The sequence below is a fragment of the Magnolia sinica genome, chromosome 5 (assembly GCF_029962835.1).
Source record: "Magnolia sinica isolate HGM2019 chromosome 5, MsV1, whole genome shotgun sequence".
In the NCBI taxonomy this organism is placed as follows: Eukaryota; Viridiplantae; Streptophyta; class Magnoliopsida; order Magnoliales; family Magnoliaceae; genus Magnolia; species Magnolia sinica.
Genome location: NC_080577.1, coordinates 26,337,372 through 26,347,571, shown reverse-complemented (window position 1 = coordinate 26,347,571; position 10,200 = coordinate 26,337,372). Strand labels below are relative to the sequence as shown.

Sequence of the window (10,200 nt, the reverse complement as noted above, 5' to 3'; positions counted from 1 at the left end):
ATAGCAAAAGTTATGCTCAAACTAAAATTTAATATTTATATTAAAAACAAAACTAAACGGTACTTACAAAGGTTCAAAAGTTATACTTTCCCTCCCCTGAATTCTTAAAACCAAGTATCAACCGTCCTCGTCTTTGACCTTTGCTTCTGCTGGGCAATAATTTGGCGAGTTCTATTAGCAGGGATTCTGTGAGTCTTTTGTTGATCAGGCAACACCCAGATTTGAACTGGGGAGAAAGGGATTTGCAATCCCCCGCCTTACCACTCAGCCATGCTGCCAAAATGATACAAAATAGATATAGAAAATCTTCTTTTTGGAGGGATTATTGAACCATTTCTTTCTTTTTTTTTTATTTATTTGATTTGGATCTTGAATACCGTTTTCTTTAGACCTTTCCAAAACAAAAAGAAATCCCTCCTTTTTTTAATTGGATCTAGTTGTTATCTTCAATTGATTGTATAGTGAACTAAAACTTACTATTTATAGTAAAAAATGAAACTAAGTAGGACTTTTGATTATCGATATGAAGAAATCTCGAAAATTTGGCGTGGGCAACTCGGCGTAGATTGATTGTCTTAAGTAGGTCCTACTCCAAAATCATATATAATATGTTGAAAAACTCATCTTGATTTGCAAGATACGAACTGATTTAAGATTTCAACAGTTCAGATTGTTTTCGCCTCCGATCCAGCCTTCTCTGGTCCATCTTTACCATGAAAGTGTCTACAACCTGCTCTACATCACATAGTAGGGGATCAATATCTTCTAATCTGGGTATTTTTTGGGCATTCTCGTAAAGCGATACAACAGATCAATAGTCTGGATCATCCAAGCAGTGGCCCCCACGTGTACAGACTGGGCACATTATAAGGTTGGATCTGATGTGAGGCAAGTATCATGTGGTAAACGGTCAAACTTATAAACCACGAGATCTGCACATGTGTTAATAAATCAAGACCGATCAAATCAATTGTTTGCATTTTGTTGTGGAGGATCAACCTAATTTTTAGGCTGGATCATCTACAATCTACCTGATGTGCGGCTTAGATATTTCACCTGTGTGATGTGTTACCCATGTGGGGGCTTTTAGATGGCTGCCTTTCGCACATTTGTGGGTAACCTCTTTATAGTCCCTCGTTTTGGGCCACTCAATTAAAAGAACTATGGACAACAACTAAAAGAACAATTAGTGATGTCCATGTATTTCACTGGATGCGGCCCACAATTTCTACAGTTCTGAAATATAAAATGAACTCATGACACATTGCATCAAGCTCAAAATTAAGGTGGGCCCAAACCTTTTCTTCTTTTCTTTCTCCTCTTTCTACGTTGTCTCGCTCAAGTCCTAGGTTGCCTCGCTCAATTCCAAAAGGCATTCCAAACTTAAAGTAATAATCACTATTCACTAAGACACTTTTCATCATATAGCCAAATCTTTCTAACAGACACAATTGAGCTGGCAAAAAAAAAGGATTCAGAATATTGGCAAGATAACCATACATTCTTGTTTTGACACTAATCCAAATGGTAACACATCAGCCATTTTCTCAAATACAAGAGGTTCTCACGAGTTGAATTTTTTTTCCGTGGAAAATCAGGCAATAAAAGCCATCTTCAAATGAAAGTTAGTGCCTTAATATCCGGCGAGCCATGAAAATGAAGGTCATTCGGCTGTTCTGTAAAGCCAACAGCATTATCTCATCTTAAAGAACTGCATCCTTTTATTTTATATATTATTATTTTTATCTTCTTTCCATTAGGCCATGTTTGAAAACCATGGATTCAGTGCCAAATAGAAAGAAAAGAAAATAGATTTCCTTTGATGTGATTATTTGTTTTGTTTGGATAATAAAGAAAATGGTGTACAATACCTATGGCTACAGTTATAATCCGTAACTAGATCGGCGTGGCATGCCATTACATTATTATTATTATTAATATTTAGTTTAATCATACCATTACATAAATATCCTTTGCCAACAAACATACCATTCTTGGTGATAACCAACTTATCAAATTCAATCAATATTTTGAATCCTCTCTTATTGAGAAGATTGCCTGACACTAGATTTTTAAACATGTCAGGTACATGCAATACATTTGTTAGTGTCAGTCTTTTGCCTGATATAAACTAAAGCTCGAATGTTCCTTTTCCAACAACGTTCGCACGAATGTTATTACCCATCTTCACTTCTTATTCAGTTGTTATACCTTCATAGGTCTTAAAGATGTTTCGGTCCTTCGATATATGAATGGTTGCACCGGTATCTAACCACCATCCACCATCAGATATTACTGCGTTAGCTTCAGTAACTATTGCCATAAGTTGGTCTCCTGCCATGTTAGCCTGAGCTTTCAGTTGTTTCTTCCTGTGTCGACATTCCTTTATGTAGGGTCCAGGCTTATTGCAGAAGTGACACTTACCCTTTTTCTTTCCCTTTTTATTAAACTATGTATCTTTCTTTGGGAGAATAGATTTGGAGTTCTGAGATTTTGGTTTGTCATCTTCTACAATATTTGCTTTGGAATGATTTTCTGAAGCACTTTCTTTCTTGTCTCGGTTTCTAGACTCTTCTTCTATACGAAGATGTCGTTGAAGCCCTTCAAGAGTGTACTTCCTTTCATCATGTTTCAGTTTCTTTTTATAATCAAACCATGATGAGGGTAATTTTGTAATTACTACACCAACTAAGAATTCTTCAGGAAGATCTATCCCACCAATCTTCAATTCATCAACCAAGTTCTGTAGTTCGGTTACTTGGGAGAGAATTAGCTGATCATTTTTAAACTTGAAGTCGACATAATTGCCGATCAGAAATTTCTAAGTACTGATCTCTTTAGTTTTATATTTTTGATCCAATTTTATCCACAGATATTTAGCAGAGGATATTTTACGATACGAATTATAGATAAAATTAGAGATGACGTTTAGGATATGACCTTTGCATAAAAAATTATCCTCCTTCTCTTGATCTGAGTCGTCTTCTTTTAGCTCAGGTAGAGAAGACAGATCATCATCTAGAATGTAGGATAACTTGAGAGTAGTCAGAAAGAAAAACATCTTCTTCTGCCATCTTGAGAAGAATTGACCGTCAAAACAATCTAGTCGTACAAAGTCTTGGTTCATAATTTGAATGGAATGAATTGCCTCCATTGTGAAAGATATAAAATTTGTCTTGAATGTTAGAATTGAAAGAGTATCTTGTACACAACGGAGGATAGAAGAAAACGATAACAAAATGATCAGATCTATCAAGTTCAAGGCTCGACTTGAATAGTTATTTCTCAAGACAGATTTGCTGCCCTTTTTCTGGAAGTTCCAGCAAGTGCAAACGAAGGAAATCTGCAAATTGTCTTCAGGATACAATGAACTCTCAATCCGATTTTCAACACGAAAATTTGCACATTTAAGTGTTGAACATATCTCTAGTTTTGACACTGATATGTCTTAAAACGATTAGAAAATACTCAGCAAGAAATTAGATCGAGAGTAATTGCACAGAAGATGATATAATCTCAAGGATTAAGAGTTATCTCTTCTGGATTATAGTATCCAGGATTTATATCAATTGAAAGGTTATGGATTTCTTCTTGAAGAGGTGCTAAAGTGCCTTTTTAAGAAATCAATACCCATTCATAGCAAATAATTGCCTTTTCATGAAAGGACATGACTCTTTATCCTATGGCAGTTATTTCTGTACTCATTCAGACAGGAGCAGTTCTCCAACAGGAAAGACCGTATCCACATAAGTGACACATGGCATAGGTGACACATGTACAATTATGTCACAATTACTCTCAATCAACAAAAAAGGTAACAAAACATCAGAGTACCATGGCCCAAAAAATATGAACCGAGTGCCAAAAAGACTAAGGCTCTTTTAGCTCCTCGCGACGATGCACACGTGCGAAGTGCTAAGTGCGCCTAATAAAGCGCCCAAGCAGCACTATAGCCCATGCCGCACGCGCGTGTGTAGACGATGCGAAGAGGAGATTTGAACCCTAGTTGCATAAGCAAAAACTCATTCTCTTACCGACAGGCTATACACATTATTTATGGAGCATTTAAATAATTAATATATTTATTTACTTTCTAAAAAGAACTTTTATTTTTGAAATTTATTTTTTTTAATTCTTAAAAACACAACAGGACACCCTATGAACAAAAGTGAGGATGGTGCACTAATCAAGTGAGCAATGTGTATGTTGAATTTCTAGGGTTGGATCTTCTATTCTAATAAGGTATCCATTAATTGTAGAGGAAGCTTGTCTAAAACTACTTACTTATAGGGGGAAGGGACCCGCTTATTGATGTGAGATTGATAAACAAGAAGAAGATGGCAGTGGCTAGATGTAAAGACCCGGTGTATCTTGACTAATGTTAGTTTGGCCCAGGGCATGATCACTTTGTAACCCCATCTACTGAATGTTTCAGATCCATAGCACCTCTTCTATTCACATAGGTCTCTTTCACGTATTAGAAGGGCTGTCACTGAATGATAACGACATACATGCGCGTCATAATTGCAAATGGGTTAGTAGTTCCTAATGACACCATAGCCCTAGCTGGTATATAAACACATATATGAAAATAGTACCATGGTTGTAAATATTGGTAGATGCTGATGTGAATCCGGACCAACCAATTGATATATATGCCACATCATCGGTGGACCCAATGTCTATTTCCATTATTTAGAGTGGATTCATTCAGGTCAAGTCAGGCTGTGATAGTGGGGCCCACCTTGATGTAGTGTTGCATATCCACGTTGTCATCCGTTTTTTCAGATCATTTTAGGACGTGGGCCCAAAACTCAAGAAGATCCAAATCTTAGTGGACCACACCGTAGGAAATAGTAGTGATTGAACGCATGCCATAAAAAACTTTCTAAGGCTTATTATAATGTTTTATTTGCTTACCAATATGTTGATAAGATCAAACATACCTGGATGAAGGGAAAACACATATTTGCTTTGTCAAAATTTTTATGGCTTACAAGAAGATTTTAACCGTCAATCACCACTATTTCCTATGGCGTAATCTACCTTATATTTGGAGATGCTTCAGTTTTGAGCCCATGTCCTTAAATAAGCCGGAAAAATGAATGGATGACACAATTATACAACACCTACATCAAGGTGGGCCCAATGGTCATGGCCCGATTGAACTCGATCAACCATGTCCTGACCTGACTAACCTCACTCTCCATTATTTAGGGCCTGTGTGGAACATGGGATTAAGTGGTATGGAATTACATTAGATGTAATTGACTCCATTATTGCACATTGATTACTTAGAAATACCATGATATTTTAACAATACAATCTCACCTTCGGGATCAAAATTTTCTATTGGGAAATATAATGTATTAAGTGAAGCTCATGTTTAGTTGACCATGGAATTATAATCAATGGACCACATTTTACAATTGATGATGCCAGTCGCTTGTACATATATAACTTGAATGTCACATGTTGGTGAAAGCCGGTCAAGGGTTTAAGTATCCATAGGTGGTAAAAGCCCACTACGGCATGAGTGTGTGGGGGTGTGTGTGCCTGTGTTAAAAAAAATAAATAAATAAATAAAAAAAATCCTTGAATGTCACATGTAAAGGGCACACACAGATGGATGGCATAGATAAAACACATGCATCAATGTAAGGCCCAGGAGATAATAGATTTCAAAGTGGTATCTATTATAGGCTCTCAATGATAAGATACTAGGATTAATATAATATTTCCTACCGTTTCCAAATGCCTACGTAAATTTGTATGGGGCTAAATGCAATTTTATACAACCTAATCTCACCTAATCCCAGCACCAAATAGGCGAGGGGCATTTCTAAGCAATCTCTCTCTCTCTCTCACTCTCAACTTTCTTTCTTTTTTTTTTTTTCCTCTTAACCATCAAAGATAGATGATGAATTAGAGGATTTATAGCTTTCAATCAACATCATTTATTCCAGCTACTGCCAATAATTGTGAAAGATAATACAGTAGAAAAGGAAGAATTGAAACATGGTGGAGCGATTTCTCAAGCACATGCAGCGGGGTGTTGTATCGATTGGGTCCACTCCATATACTGGCACCAGTGCTGAAACCTACCGGATAATCACATCCATTGCTTTTTTCCTGCAGTGTATCCCACTACTAATATTACCCTTACCTGTTTTGGTTTTCCACCATCAATTTAGCGGACACAGATCAAATGGATAGGAATGTCTGATGGATGTAATTTGAGATATATACTATCTATGCTAGGCCCATCCACGTGAACCGACCTGATTTGTACATTACCTTGCCACGTGTACTGCAGAAGAAGATGTATCAACCCCGTTACTACACGTGCACCAATCTACTAATTCTTTAATTTTAAATAACTGCAGTCACATTGCAAGTTCGTCCCAACAACTTCCGATATTCAAAAATCAGACATTTTGCATAAAGGAGCTGCGCGCCCTGATTCTGGGAACGCAGGTCCCACAAACGTGGGCCATGGTTCAGTGATCTAAACCGCTGATCTGATGAACCCAGTCGTAGATGGGGTATGCCAGAAAACGCCTGAGATTGAAAGAGTTCGATCCTATGATTGTAGGACTGGTTTGACTTGAAAGGTTCCTATATTTTCTTCCTGGGCCTTCTTTCGTGGTCATCGGTCAAAGGCTTAGAATCTTCGAACATGAAAGGTTCTTAAAGCGTGACTTATCCATGGTGGGGCCCATCGTCGGATTTCCTAACCGGTCCCACACGTAGTATGGAATTCGTCGTTGGTTTTACGAAAGGAGTGGTCGGCCAACGGCCGAAGTCCCTACGCGGTTGCGTTAGGTTTGGGTCGTTTTTCTAGAAGAAAAATAAGATCAAAATCCAGCGAAGAGATGACGTATGTATGGGATAGGGTACGGAGCACACCGTACTAAAATCTAACGTACAGGGTGGGTTTTCAACTCCAGATTACATCCTAGAGGATGATCTGAACCGTTCATAAGATTCTATGGTACAGTGACCATACCAGGAACATTTTTGAATTGATGACTGTGAATGTAGATGACGTCGGAATATTGAATGGTTCGTATTCAAATACAAGAGTCAAAGATCGTATGTTTATAGGAAACGGTTGGCTACTCCCCCTTCCACCAGCCCGGTGGCTGGTGTTCGGAGCTCTGTGGGCCCCATCATGATGTATGTGTTTCATCCATTCCGTTCATCCATTTTACAGATCATTTTAGGGCTTGATCCCCAAATGATGGAGATATAAATCTCTGGTGGACCACACTACAGGAAAACAATAGTGATTGGATATCCACCATTAAAATCATCCTAAGGGCCATTGTACTTTTTATTTGACATCCAATCTGTTGATTAGATCGTACAGGCCCATATGCAGGTAAAAAACAAAGATCAGCTTGATCCAAAATTCTTATGGCCCCCAAAAGGTTTTAATGGTCAACGCTCATTCAACACTTTTTCCTATAATGTGATCCACTTAAGATTGGGATATACCTTATTTTTAGTCTCATACCATAAAATGATCTAAAAAAATAGATGAACGGAATGGATGAAACATATACATTATGGTGGGGCTCACAGAACACCGACCATCAGCCATCGGGCCGGTGGCAAGCGGAGTAGCCAATCCCATGGGTCTAAAGACAATCCACTGACAACACCATCATTACCTTTAAATTCCATCCAATCCACCTTAATCTATTTAAATTTGCCTGAGACGTGTTTGGTTTGAGGGATTGGAAGGGATGGGAAGGTTTAATCCCGCGATTGGCCGGGCGTACCAAGCGGACTGGATGTAGCAATATAGGGATATGGCAATCCCATGGATCTCAAGGCAACACCATCGTTACCTAGAAATCCATGCCATCCACCGTAATACCATTTAATCCCTTTCAAACCACCCGGCCAAACGGGCCCTAATAAGTGCAGCAACGGTTCATATCATCATCTAATATGCAATCCGGTTGAAAGCCCACCCCATACGGCACCGTGGTGGGGCCGCACCGGATTCAGGTAGGGTCCTGTTTGGACGGAGCATGGGCTAAATGCCTCTTGGATTAGAAGATCCATCCACCGATATCCGGAACATTTTCATTTTGAATGTGGACTGTTGTTGCGTTTTACTTCCTAACCGTCCATCTGTAGGCCAGATAAAGAACTACACGAGTCTTTTAATACATCGACCGTGATACGTAACAAACCAACGGTCCCGATTACGAACCATGATCCCCACTTATCTGAATTGAAACGCGTGTATGCTGCAAGCACGCGCGACACGTATTATTATCAGATAATTCGTCCAGGGTAAAATCGTTTCAAAGTTCAAACGGAAGAGTTGATATTTGAAAGAAAAAATACATAAAAAAATTGATACTCTGGCAGAGTGTGATGGATGATACACATGCACGCAGAAATTTCTAAGAAAATGACTACGTGTCATAGAGTTAGTCAAATTAAACCGTTCAAATTATGGTATACATCCTATATGTATCATGAAACAAAAATTAAGCTTATTTGATTACATGATCATCGGATTGGAGGATCTTTATTGGATGGCAAAATGAAGAATATCCAACGGTCCTATTTCCACAAACAAGGATCCATGAAAATCTGATCTTGGGATTGCCTTCATGACAGTAAAATAGAAAATCTAGTTGGTTTTATTTGATTTAACATATTCTTAAGGGCCATGAAGCTTCACACGCGGCCTGAGTATCATGTAACCCTAAAAATAAAATAAAAAACGTTCGCTTTCAATTCAAGATTGGAGGATAGAGAAAAGTCAGTTCCAAAAAGCTGATACAATTTCGTTCCTTCTTCCAAACGCGACGTCTCATGGGCCTCTTGCTTGAAAACCCTCGCCATCATAAAAGCGGTCACGTCGGACAAGAGAAGTTATCTGGTACTCTGGTTGCTTGTTACAATTGATACACAGGCACTTGTAAATGGTATACATTACTTATATTAAATAAAATTAACCAACTAAATTGTGGAATCCATTGTCAATAAGTCAAGATCCAAAAATGATATTATTTGAGCGATTCTAAACTCTGATTCGTAGAGAATTGTTATGCGAATAAGGTCATCTATATTTTTCATTTTGACCGTCCAATGAAATTTCTTTCAATCTGATAATCTGATGATCAAATAAGTAACCCTTTTTTATTTATTGTAAATCTTAAATGGAACCGTTAATTTGGACGGTTTATTTTCAACTGATTATATGATTCTTATTCATTTTTTAAGTGCCTGTGTATCATTCGTCACATCCTGCCGGAGTGCGGAAGCTTTTCTCATGAACAAATGGTCGACGGAGGCCGCTAACCTTTAAAAAATGCGTGTCTGTGTTGAAATATCGAATTTGCCCTTGAACTGTGTTGAAATGTCGAATTTGCCCTTGTAATGAAAAAAGAATGAAAAACCTGATATTTGGATCACCACGAGTGGTGTGGAAGCTTTTCTAGTGGTGTGGTCCACATGATATTTGGATCATCTTAATTTTTTGGATCACATCCTAAAATGATATGTTAAAATGGAAGGACGGAGTGGATATACAAAAAATTCATCGAGATGGGCCCCACATGGTAAGGTGACACCTAATCCACTCCCGGGTCCAATGCACAGAACGTGGATGAGTAGTTTAGCATCCAGATGGGTCCAGTTGTCACTTGTGGATTTGAAACCCTCTGGATTCAGAACCCTCTGGATTCGGAAACCCCTGTTTCTTTTTGCCACCTTGGATTTGAAATCCCCTGGATTGTAAAATTTGTGTTTGAGAGTGTGGATTTGAAATCCCCTCAAATTTTGTGGTATATTTGCAGGAATATTTAAGGAGACCAAATAAATTATTTAAAATACTCAAATTGATTAAAATATACTATAATATAAATAATAGTTATAACAAGCCCATCAAAATATACACATTGGAAAAAAAAAGATGTAATTCCGAACTTCAGGTGGGCCAGAAAAGTGGGCCTACTAAATTTCACCATTGTCATGTTAAGATAAATATATCTACTCTAATTTCAGGTGGTTTAAAGACACACCATAGAAATTACAAAACATACGTACACCCATATTAATAAATAAAAGGATAAAGACTGTTAAATATAAAATACTGTGAATGACCCAGGTATGACCTTTGATAGGGTGGGCCAACAGAAAAGTATCTTATACAACCTTAATTAATAGAAG

General features: G+C 37.9%; 1 non-coding gene across 1 annotated transcript; it reads right to left on the bottom strand.

Annotated features, from left to right (window-relative positions):
- Positions 1-206: 206 nt before the first annotated feature.
- On the bottom strand, positions 207-278 carry TRNAC-GCA (transfer RNA cysteine (anticodon GCA)). The gene has a single exon. It is a non-coding gene; the product is annotated as a tRNA-Cys (tRNA).
- Between the last annotated feature and the right edge of the window lie 9,922 nt (positions 279-10,200).